Source organism: Schistocerca gregaria, chromosome 4 (assembly GCF_023897955.1).
Source record: "Schistocerca gregaria isolate iqSchGreg1 chromosome 4, iqSchGreg1.2, whole genome shotgun sequence".
NCBI classification, from domain to species: domain Eukaryota; kingdom Metazoa; phylum Arthropoda; class Insecta; order Orthoptera; family Acrididae; genus Schistocerca; species Schistocerca gregaria.
This window is the reverse complement of record NC_064923.1, coordinates 454,859,027-454,872,291: the sequence shown is the minus strand read 5'-3', so window position 1 is coordinate 454,872,291 and position 13,265 is coordinate 454,859,027.

The window sequence follows — 13,265 nt, the reverse complement described above, 5'->3', positions numbered from 1 at the left end:
TAAACGCCTGTGAGCGAATTTTTGTGTGGCATCGCGGTGGACTGATTATCTGACCGGTGTACCATGCCAATAGTTAGACTAGGGGCGAATAGGAGACCTTGACTTCATCAAGGCGTAGGGAGAGTTTGATTGGCGAAGATCAATCCAGATACAACGAGAGTATCTTATTGTCAGCAGCGAGCGGCGCAGACAGCAGTCATCGCATCTTATGGTATTGTGCGCTACAGCTCTTGCGAGTCCCATATTTCCTCCACAACAGTACACCTCACTGCGTTTCACATGTGACAGCATCGACCATACCTAGCAACATTCTAACGAATAATTATTCAAGTTGAGTAGACCAAGTCAATAACAATCTTAAACTTTGTATAGAAATTTCATTAGCGAATCCCATCCTTAAGAGGTAACTTCACATTCCGAAAAGAACCCGGAAATAACTTGTTCAGTTCATAACTAAAAGCGCCATTGTGATTTCTCAGAATTTTTACAAAAAATAATAATTTTCGTTAGTTTTATGTTTCTCTTACACTAACTAGCACTACTCCAATACCCAAGTATCCTACTAGTTGCGTAAGAAATTTTGTGAATTTTTGTGTCATTTCCTTACAGCGGACAACCCCAGAAGATATTTATTGCTGAAAGTTTTTCAGGCATTTCTCTTTAGAACGTTAGGAGCGTCTGTCTGACTTCTGTAGTAGTGTGAGGGTGGAAATTGCATCTTGTAGGAGCTACAGGGTAAAGAGTACATCTCAGATTAACCCATTGCGCAGAATGGCAGAATAGCACCCACACATCGCTCACAATGTTCTAACAACAGTACAATTGCTTGGTAAATCCAACTTACTTTTTGAAGAACCCTCGTATATGACTGTTAAAAATTACACAACGTGATAAAAAGTATCCGGACACCTGGCTGAAAATGACTTACAAGTTCGTGACGCCCTCCATCGGTAATGGTGCAATTCAATATGGTGTTGGCCCACCCTTAGCCTTGATGACAGCTTCCACTCTCGCAGGCGTACGTTCAGTAAGGTGCTGGAAGGTTTCTTGGGGAATGGCAGCCCATTTTTCACGGAGTTCTGCACTGAGGAGAGGTATCGATAACGGTCGGTGAGGCCTGGCACGAATTCGGCGTTCCAAAGCATCCCAAAGGTGTTCTATAGAATTCAGGTCAGGACTCTGCGCAGGCCAGTCCGTAACAGGAATGTTATTATCGTGTAACCACTCCGCCAAAGGCGTGCATTACGAACAGGAGCTCGATCGTGTTTAAAGATGCAATCGCCATTTCCGAATTGCTCTTCAACAGCGGGAAGCAAGAAGGTGCTTAAACCATCAATGTAGGCTTGTAGTGTGATAGTGCCACGGAATGCATCAAGGGGCGCAACCCCCCTCCATGAAAAACACGATCACACCATAACACCAACGCCTCTGAATTTTATTGTTGGCACTACATACTCTGGCAGATGAAGTTCACCGGACATTCGCCATACACACAACTTGCCATCGGGTCGCCACATTGCGTACCGTGATTCGTCACTCCACACAACGTTTTTCCACTGTTCAATCATCCAATGTTTCGCTCCTTACACTAAGCGAGGCTTCGTTTGACATTTAACATCGTGATGTGTGCCTTCTAAGCAGCCGCTTGACTATGAAACCCAAGTTTTTTCACCTCCCGCCTAACTGTCATAGTATTTGCAGTGGATCCTGGTACAGTTTGGAATTCCTGAGTGATGATCTGGATAGATGTCTGCCTATTACACATTACTAACCTCTTCAACTGTTGGCGGTCTCAGTCAACAGGCGAGGTCAACCTCCATGCTTTACTGTTGCACGTCTCTTTTCACGTTTCCACTGCACCATCACATCGGAAACAGTAGACGTAAGGATGTTTAGGAGTGTGGGAATCTCGCGTGCACACGTATGACGCAAGTGACAACCAATCACTTGGCCACGTTCGAAGTCCGTGAGTTCGGAGGAGCGCCCTATTCTGCTCTCTCACGATGTCTAATGATTACTGAGGTCACTGATATGGAGTACATCTACATCTACATGACTACTCTGCAATTCACATTTAAGTGCTTGGCAGAGGGTTCATCGAACCACAATCATACTATCTCTCTACTATTCCACTCCCAAACAGCGAGCGGGAAAAACGAACACCTAAACCTTTCTGTTCGAGCTCTGATTTCTCTTATTTTATTTTGATGATCATTCCTACCTATGTAGGTTGGGCTCAACAAAATATTTTCGCATTCGGAAGAGAAAGTTGGTGACTGAAATTTCGTAAAAAGGTCTCGCCGCGACGAAAAACGTCTATGCTGTAATGACTTCCATCCCAACTCGTGTATCATATCTGCCACACTCTCTCCCCTATAACGTGATAATACAAAACGAGCTGCCCTTCTTTGCACCCTCTCGATGTCCTCCGTCAATCCCACCTGGTAAGGATCCCACACCGCGCAGCAATATTCTAACAGAGGACGAACGAGTGTAGTGTAAGCTGTCTCTTTAGTGGACTTGTTGCATCTTCTAAGTGTCCTGCCAATGAAACGCAACCTTTGGCTCGCCTTCCCGACAATATTATCTATGTGGTCCTTCCAACTGAAGTTGTTTGTAATTTTAACACCCAGGTACTTAGTTGAATTGACAGCCTTGAGAATAGTACTATTTATCGAGTAATCGAATTCCAACGGATTTCTTTTGGAACTCATGTGGATCATCTCACACTTTTCGTTATTTAGCGTCAACTGCCACCTGACACACCATACAGCAATCTTTTCTAAATCGCTTTGCAGCTGATACTGGTCTTCGGATGACCTTACTAGACGGTAAATTACAGCATCATCTGCGAACAACCTAAGAGAACTGCTCAGATTGTCACCCAGGTCATTTATATAGATCAGGAACAGTAGAGGTCCCAGGACGCTTCCCTGGGGAACACCTGATATCACTTCAGTTTTACTCGATGATTTGCCGTCTATTACTACGAACTGCGACCTTCCTGACAGGAAATCACGTATCCAGTCGCACAACTGAGACGATACCCCATAGCTCCGCAGCTTGATTAGAAGTCGCTTGTGAGGAACGGTGTCAAAAGCTTTCCGGAAATCTAGAAATACGGAATCAACTTGAGATCCCCTGTCGATAGCGGCCATTACTTCGTGCGAATAAAGAGCTAGCTGCGTTGCACAAGAGCGATGTTTTCTGAAGCCATGCTGATTACGTGTCAATAGATCGTTCCCTTCGAGGTGATTCATAATGTTTGAATACAGTATATGCTCCAAAACCCTACTGCAAACCGACGTCAATGATATAGGTCTGTAGTTAAATGGATTACTCCTACTACCCTTCTTGAACACTGGTGCGACCTGCGCAATTTTCCAATCTGTAGGTACAGATCTATCGGTGAGCGAGCGGTTGTATATGAGTGCTAAGTAGGGAGCTATAGTATCAGCGTAATCTGAAAGGAACCTAATCGGTATACAATCTGGACCTGAAGACTTGCCCGTATCAAGCGATTTGAGTTGCTTCGCAACCCCTAAGGTTTCTACTTCTAAGAAACTCATGCTAGCAGATGTTCGTGTTTCAAATTCTGGAATATTCCATTCGTCTTCCCTGGTGAAGGTGGCTTGGCGGTAGGTGGCAGCACAATGCACCTAATATGAAAAACGTATGTTTTTGGGGGTTTCCGGATACTTTTGATCACATAGTGTATTTCATCAGCATACACGTCAGACAGTTTTTTCGAATAAATCAGAGACTGGCGTTTACCTTTCCAGTCAAAACTTGAGCTTTGTCTGTAAAGATCTAATCAGTGGATGGAACGTTAAATCTTAATATCCTTCCGTTCTTTTTGAATTACATGTATGTCAATCTGGTGAGTTTCAACATATAAATCTAGACGACTACTCTTCAATTGGAATTTAAGTGCCTGGCAGAGCGTTCTAGATCAGCGCTCGGGAAGAACGGACGCCTAAATTTTTCCGTCACGAGTTCTGATATCTTTTATTTTACTTCGATGGTCATTTCCTCCTATGTAGGTGGGTGTCACCAATATTTTCACATCCTGATGAGAAGCATTGTGACTGAAATTTAGTGAAAAGATCTCACCGCAACGAGAAACGTGATTGTTTTAATAATCCCAATTCGCCTGGCATTCGCACCCCTATTTCACGATAATACAAAACGAGCTCCCCTTTTTTAGGTGTCGGCCGTCAATCATGTCTGGAAAGTATCCCATATCGCACCGCAGTACTCTAGCAGAGAGCGTGCAAGCGTGGTATAGGCTATCTCTTTAGTGCATTTGTTCCATCCTGTAGATGTTCTGCCAGTGAAACACAGCCTTCCGTGCGCCTTCAGCCTAACATTCTCTCTGTGTTCATTCCAATTTAATTTGATCGTAATTGTAATCCCTAGGTATTTATAAGGGGCGTTCAAAAAGAAACGATCCAGAATCTGGAATGCGCAAACCGGTGACAGGAGGGTAATATCGTGGTGTGTGTAACGCGGCTTGGTTACGACCAGAGCGTGGAAGTTCACAACCCGTCGCTAGAGGGCACGGTGTAACACCATAGCTCAGACACAACATACTTTCTGCTGATTCGTTTTGCTTTGTGTTTGTTCAACATTCCATCGTTGCGTTTCTGAAATTATTGTATGATTAGATCTATACTGTATAGAAGTGTATACTCTTTTCTTTGTAGAAAAATTTGATGTCTTATTAAATTGTATGTAATGTTTTCTCTTCATTGGTTAAATACTTTGCCTCACTTGGAGGGGAATGAAACTTATTATATGTAACTGGAATTTTGTTAAACAACACTTTGCTAACTTAACAGTATGTGTATATCAAATGTTTTGTAAGGAACGATTATTTAAAACTTACGTACGATGATTCTCTCTTAGAGCCTTTCGCATTATATAAACTTAAAACCCGTAGTGTTTCCCCTTTTAAACGGAAGTCAGTTCTGGCGCGTAAAACGCAGCTGGGGCAAGGCAAAAGGTGGGCTAGGAAGAATCGGAATATAGCTACCGAGACAGCCGGAAGCTGGCCACAGTCGAGTGAACAGCGCAAGTGCAGAGCGAGGCTTGCATTATCTGTGATTGGATGGAAAGCCTCGGGTGGGTGACCCATTTTAAAATGTTGCTATAATACTGGAGATGATTATAAATGTGGAAGTATGTCGCCAAGAAGACTATAACAGAGCAATACACTTCACCGGACTGTCCATCTGCCGTTACTTGCTCGCCACAATATTGTGCATAAGTCTTCACCAGCGGGGAGAAGTTAAATCATTGTAAAGTGAGAATCACCAACTGTACCAAAGGATTTCAATATTAAGGTACATACTTTAAAATTTGTCTAACAAACCTGATTTGTTTCTCATCATGGAACCTTATAGGTTACCCTCCTCGTAAACACATTTTTCCGAGTGTCACAACTAATGAACAGTGCTGCTTAAATAATTGGCTTTCATTTGATTATTTAATTGAGTGAAAAGACTTTTTTTTAATTGACTTGAATTTTCTAGATAACAAGGGAGGAAGTAATTTGGCCTTTGTGAATGATTCCTAACTGGTTAACATCATTTAAAGTTTTGCATTTCAAAATTCGTCTACCTAAAAAATTTTGAAAAGTTTATTAATTATGCTGATAACGAACAAACAAAGAAATATTTGAAACAAATTAATGAAACTCTTAAACCCAGTTTTAAAAGTAAAAATCTTATGCTACCTGTTGAAGAAATATGCTGCATTCATGTCCTGTAAAACATACAGGGTGAGTGTCTAAAGTTGGTATTCTGCTATTTGACACAGAAAATTACGTTCAGGGTATTGTATTGAAACAGTTAAATTTACAATAATCCACATTTGCTTTTCTAAAAACGCTAATTACTATTTGCTAAAGAAATAGCGTAACTGAAGTTGAAATAACTGTTGAGCTTAGTGTAATTTGTGTTCAGTGTAAATTCAGTTCATAAACTCCCACTTACATTTTTTTCTTTAATAACAGTAAAATTTACTGTGAGTGTCTCATTCATGCTAATGATGCACAAACTTGCTTAATCGATGAACATAGGAACTAAATGTGAAGTAAATCTGGAGTTTTGAGTAATATGTGCGAAGGGAAGTGTCATAATAGTTTGTGGCTCTCACCTTTTCTCTTGATCTCAAAGAAATTTAAGTTTCTATGAGTTATTTATTAATGTAATTAGTCCAAACTTTAATCATTAATGAATCTGTGCATAAATATTAATTGAAAAGAATCAGCTGAAACCAGGTGAGGTCCACACCCATATTTTGTTTAACGTTGACTGTCACTGCCTGTGATGATGAATCAACTTATACAAGGTAAGGTATTTGTGAGTGTTGATTATTAAAGTGTCTTAAGTGTGAGAACTTACATTGATAGTGAATCTGTGCACATCGCTTATACTATCTATCTGCTTGTGTAAGGGGTCATTGCACCTCTGTGGAAAAGGAAGACTTGTTAAGTTTCAATAGGGCAACAGTTACTGATTAATTAAATGAAAGGTTTTTCATTTCTATGCCTAATTAGGCTGGCAACTGTAATTAATTCACTTAATTAACTTCATTATTTAAAACATTTTTCAAAAATTTCGATATGTAACTTTCTGTTCTTTTATGCCAAATTCATTTTCGAGTCCGATAAGCAAACATCTTTAGGCATTTCATGGTCAAATCTATAAAAATCCTTCCAGAGGATAACACTTCCTGCATCTAAATACCTCATTTGGTAAACTGTAAGGTGGTAAAGCTGAAAGGTGCAGCTGTAGTGTTAAAACATGTGGACGTCACGTGACTATACAGCGCTAGCAGCAGCATGCATCAATCGTCCAACACTGACAGCCCATTGCAGTGATATGGAGGCGTCAAAAGAAGAGCAATGAGGTGTTGTTCGTTTTCTGACAGCGAAAGGAGTTGCAGGAATGGACATTCATCGCCGAATGTCACAAGTGTAACACGAACACTGTATGTCCTTGCACGGGGTCAAGGCGTCGCACAAACGCTTCAGGGCAGGACGGTTATCGTTAGCCGATGATGTATGGTCTGGAGCACCACACTGCATTACCGATGACATCGCCCAGCTGCTGGATGCACTCATTACCCAGCACCGCCGAGTGAGAGTGAAATCTATATCCACTGTGGTCGGATTGAGCGTCAGAAGTGTCCACACCATCATGAAGGAACGACTGCACATGCATGAAGTTTGTGCCCAACGGATGCCCCAGAGTCTTCAATCACACTAGGAAGCATGCCGAATGGCCCATTTTCTTGCTCATCTGCAGCGCTATGCTCTGGAAGGGAATGCGTCACGGTGAGTCACGGTGTCATCACTTCGAACCAGAATCAAAACGACAACGTCTCTAGTGGAAGTATCGAGGGTCACCAGCACCAATACAGACAAGGCCATCCACACAAGTGCAGGGAAGGTTATGCTGACGTTCTTGTTTGACCAAGATGGCCCCCTTCTGATTCACTTCCTGCAGCACGGGACAACAGTGAATGCTCAGCGTTACACGCAAACCTTTGACCACCCTTCGCCAAGCGATCAAATCAAAACGACCAGGCAGTCTCACCCGTGGGGTCATTCTGCTCCAAGACAATGCAAAGTCCCATACGGCCAACACAGTCGCGGCGCTCCTGCAGAAATTCAGATGGGAGGTTTTCGGCTACGCTCCATACAGTTCGGATCTATCTCCCTGTGATTACGCCATTCTTGGTCCCCTTGAAAAGGTTCTGAGCGGCAAACGATTCACCTCGGACGACCACGTCCAGCGGTACGTGTGGAAATGGTTAACATCACAGCCCAGGGAATTTTATGAGACAGCTATTCACCGCCATGGGTCACAGTTGTACAAGCGTCTCAACAGCGAGGATCAATACTGCTAACATACAGGTACTCGTTTCTGTAATTATGCTTCCGGAATGTTTCTCTTTGAAGGCTCCTTATAGCTGAATTAAAGGCCTTGAGATTTGTGATTTTTCACGTAACCGAAATTTAACGGATTTGTTGTAGTATGCATGTGGTTGACCTCGCAGTTTTCGTTATTTCAGGTCAACTGCTACTTCTCTAAATCATTTGGCAATTGGTTTTGATCATATGATAAATCTTCCATCTGTGAACAAGATGTACGAGACAGGCGAAATTCCCTCAGACGTCAAGAAGAATACATTAATTCCAGTCCCAAAGAAAGCAAGTGCTGACACGTGTGAAAATTACCGAACTATCAATTTAATAAGTCACGGCTGCAAAATACTAACACGAATCATTTACATGAGAATGGAAAAACTCATAGAAGCCGACCTCAGGGAAGATCAGTTTGGATTCCAGAGCAATGTAGGAACACTCGAGACAATACTGACCCTACGTCAGCTTAAGGAAAGGCATACCTACGGTTATAGCATTTGTAGACTTGACAGTGTTACTCTCTTTCAAATTCTAAAGGTGGCAGGGGTGAAATACAGGGAGAAAAAGGTTATTTAAAATTTGTACAGAAACCAGAGGACAGTTATAAGAGTCAAGAGGCAGGAAAGGGAAACAGTGGTTGAGAAAAGAATGAGACAGGGTTGTAGCCTATCTGGGATGTTATTCGATCTGTATATTAAGCAACCAGTAACGGAAACAAAAGAAAAATTTGGAGTAGTAATTAAAGTCCAAGGAGAAGAAATAAAAATCTTGAGGTTTGCCGATGGAATTGCAAGTTTGACAGAGACAGCAAAGGACTTGGCAGAGCAGTTGAACAGAATTGACAGTATCTTCAAAGGAGGATATAAGATGAACATCAATAGAAGCGAAACGAGGATAATGGAATGTAGTCGAATTAAATCAGGTGATGCTGAGGGAATTAGATTAGGAAATGGAAGACTTAAGATAACGAAATTTCAAACAACTTGACTATGCACAGCAATCTGCGGGATGGCCCGAGAATTTGTAGATGAGATTTATAATCGTTATCCCTTAGTTCAGTATGGAATCTGTTTTCAACACTGACCAACCGTAATTTGAAGAGTAAATTTATATGGAGGGAACCCTGGAAATAAGAGGTAGAAAGAGATCTGTATCAAGATAATGTAACATCAATGTCTTAATGGAATCGTATCCCATTATGCCGACTGTTAATCGGACGGTAAATTGGCTGGAAAGTTGTTTATTGTGCTGCAAAATTTGGAGGTGTTCTGCCTCATACGATTCTTTCTCTTGTGCATGATCTTGCAAGGGTAGTAGGGAATGCTTACGTCACAGCGAGCAAGAGTGGGAAAATGGGCGTAAGAGAACTGCAACTATGGCGTGACCACTGCTTTTGGGCAATGGAAATGGAAATGAAGTCCCACGTTTCTTGACACAGCGTATGGGAATAATGCAGGAGACCTGCACAGCCGTACTAGGCAGGGCTCCTAATGGAGGCGGTTGGCCGTTGGCTTCCTCCGACCGTCATTGGGATGAATTATGATGATGAAGACGACACAACAACACCCAGTGATCTAGGGACAGGTGAACATCCCTGACCCCGCCGGGAATCGAACACGGGACCCCATGCTCGGGGAGCGAGACCACTAGCGGCGGATTTTTGGACAGTAGCTGGTCCAAATAACTTACTTTTGCTTTATTCCTAGTAAGCGTATGAAAATGTTGTCCTTTGGAGCAAATTATTCCTCCCGAAAAGTGTGTGACATCGCAGTTCAAACCACCTGGAACCATTGGACAAGTTCAACATCTGGAGATCTGTTTTTTTTCTGTGCCTATAAAATATCATCGTACTATCTACAGCTACTTCTTAAAGCACAGCCAGTTTGACTGTCTCGCATTTGGTTGCATGCCATCACATTCCATCAGCTCTCATAACCCAGTACACCATCATAGCTCTATATGCATTGTTTAAATGTGGGTACCTAGCTGACCGTCCTGCACGGTTGGTAGCTCCCAATGAGTTCGCAGTTCGCCTTCAGGCTACTTGTCACACGATCCGCGCGGATCCATCCCCCTCCCCCCCCCCCCCCTCCCCCACGGAGGTTCGATTCTTCCTTCGGGCATGGGTGTGTGTGACGTCCTTATTGTAAGTTAGTTTAAGTTAGATTAAATGGTGTGTAATTTTAGTGACCGATGACCTCAGCAGTTTGGTCCCATAAGACCTAACCATAGGTTTCCAACTTTCAAATTTCGAATTTCATGGTGCGAACCTTTGTGATCATTATGACACTCCATTTTTCATTCGGTGTTCATGGTACGAGTTAACGGTTTGTTTTGAACATATCCTGAATGTCGACGATATCAATTTTGTGAAGTGGAGCACACACATCCTTTAGTAGGTTCACCACTGCACCTTCCCGACATTCAGTTTTGTTGCCCTACTGATGCACATGGCGAGTAATTAGTAGCTAATATTTGTCTCTCTTGTAATTCTTAACACAAAACTTTCTAATGAGCCTTACTAAAGGTTGAACTTTGCCTTGTAAGAGGGCTGCCGGATGGTATCCTAAATCGTTTGCGTAGTTTAAGGACAGCAGAGAGTCTATGAGACTTACGTGCGAAATGCCGCAAAATTATTTCCCATTTTCGCGATGAATTTCTATCAATTAATACGAACTGTGATCTTTGTGACTGGAAATCTCGAATTCAGTCGCACAACTGAAACAATACTACGTAGGCACGCAATTTTATTAGGAACCCCTTGTGTGGAGCGATGTCTAAAGTCTTCTAGAAATCTAAAAATATGGAATCCTTGTCCATTACTTCACGAGAACTTGCCAGCAATACAAGAGTTTTCATTATCATCAAAAGGCCCTCACGCTACGAATCTGTCAGATGTGGCCCTCCTCGGAAGTTTTCGCAACGACATTTTCGATAGTCGAAGTTTTCGCCTGAGAGCGCGCACGGCCCCCCAGCGTCAAACTGCTCGGTCACGGCCCCTGGCGCCACCGCGCCGGTGATCGGGCCAGTGGCGGTTCCCGCGACGTCCGGAGACCTCCTACGGTGCGAACGGCGATGGCGCATGATGGATGGCGTCCGCGGGAGACGGATGGAGGCGCGCCATTAGCCATAGCGGCCGATAGCCGCGGCCGTGCCACACGCGCCTCCGCGCCTATCCATCTTGGCGGCCGCTATCGGCATTCCCGCCACTAATGGCCCCGGGGCGCCTGGCCGGGCACGGCCGCCACCTCAAGTCGCCTTCCGGTCCCTCGCGCCCCGACTTCCCTGCACGAGTCTCAGGATGAAGCCTTACGTGTACTGCTCGACATTTGTAATCATTAATGGCAGCCAGGCAACTTCCCGGACGATTGGCGCACTTATATATTTTTCCCCGTACTCAAGCCCGGCAAAGACTCAAGTCTGGACAGTTACTACCGTTCCATAACTGTTTCTTCTTGAGTTTTTGAAACGTTAAAAAGGTTCATGAAGTTCCGTTTGCAACTCCCTCCTAACTCGCTCTGAATACGGTTCTTGAAAAGGAAGAGGCACCACTGCGAAGTCTCTTAACTACCGACGTAGAACGTATTTCCGCAACTAATGGTTACTTGACAGCGTTGTTTTTCGATGTTATTGTTGCATATAACAGTGTGGACGTGAACGTCTTGATACAGAAGCTGCAGCGGGTGTAGCAGACCCCATTACCCGCAACCTTTACTCTCTCCTACGGCAACGGGTAATCCCTATCAGACAACAGGACAATACCCTGGACAGACCGCGTCTGCTCTACAGAAAACTGCAGCAAGCTTCGAGCTTGAGTCCAGTCCTTCGTGTAGTGTAGTCGTCAGAATTATTCCATCAGTAAAAATCCTAATATACACCGATGACATCTGCATTTCTCAGCTTCAGGATCACGCTAAAATGGTTGCGTCGAGCGGTGAGCTCGTGGACGCGTAGAACGACTAAATCTGACAGGTACCAAATTTTCGGCTGTTGTCTTTACACGGCAGAGATGGAAGATGGTTCAAATGGCTCTGAGCACTATGGGACTTAGCATCTGAGGTCATCAGTCCCATAGAACTTAGAACTACTTAAACCTAACTAACCTAAGGACATCACGCACATCCATGCCCGAGGCAGGATTCGAACCTGCGACCGTAGCAGCAGCGCGGTTCCGGACTGAAGCGCCTAGAACCGCTCGGCCACAACGACCGGCAGAGATGGAAGATAACAGCGCCAGAGATACGATTAGGGTCTTCCACTATTCTAGTAAGGAGCTCAGCCAAATGGCTTGGACTCTTGACAGCAGACTATCCTGGGCAAGCCATGTGCAATATTTGATTTTCAAGACCGGTCATTCGATTCCCTACAATCTGACTCTCACGTACGATGGGGAGCTGATCTTACAGTCCTACTCACTCTACACCATGGCGTGATTCGGTCTATATCGGATTATGGATGCATGTTATATGGCAATGCCTCGACATCTCTACTAAGCAAGATCGATATTCTGCAGTAGCGTGCCATACCCATCTGCTTGGAGCAATGAATTCTACAGCTGTGAATGCGCTTTTGGAGGGGGTAAGGCATGCGTAAACAAACAATTTCTCGTCACCAGTAATGACACAGGACGGTAATGGTCAGTGTTGTTCACGAGCCAGTTGATGACGTGCAAGCACATGCACATATGACTACCTGCCGATTTTTGTGATTTTCGCTTAGAGCACGCATTACCCATTCATTAGGTTTTCGAACTTTCCCCATTGCATGCAAATGTCGCACGATTGTGGCATGATCACATTTCATCACACTTGCCAGTTCTCGAGTACACTGGCATGGATAATTGTGGGTTAATGCGTTTAAACTACCTTCATCAAACCGTGAAGGTCTTACTGAATGTGGAGAGTCACTAATGTCAAAATGATCCTCCTTAACACAAGAAAACCATTTTCTTGGCGTACTCTGTCCAAAAGCATTAATCCCATACATGCCCTCCTCTGCTGCCACCCCTATGTTAAAATCAGACAGGGGAGTATATTGCAAATGTTCTCATTTCTCCACTTGGCATTCCATATTCTAGCTTCCACACCTCCACTCACTATCTCCAGATGACAATATGTAACTAAAAAAAAAAGAACAACAAATAAAAACAGATAATCGATAAATAAACTCCTAGCAAACAGAATACCAACACTCAAAACAAAGGCGCTACGAACTCAAATACCAAAGTAATAAATGATATGTATTTCACGAAGAATAAATTGTATATGAACAGTCTACATACTAACGAAAGGGGGTAGTTTCAACACAGGCTATAAATGTGCAATGTGTC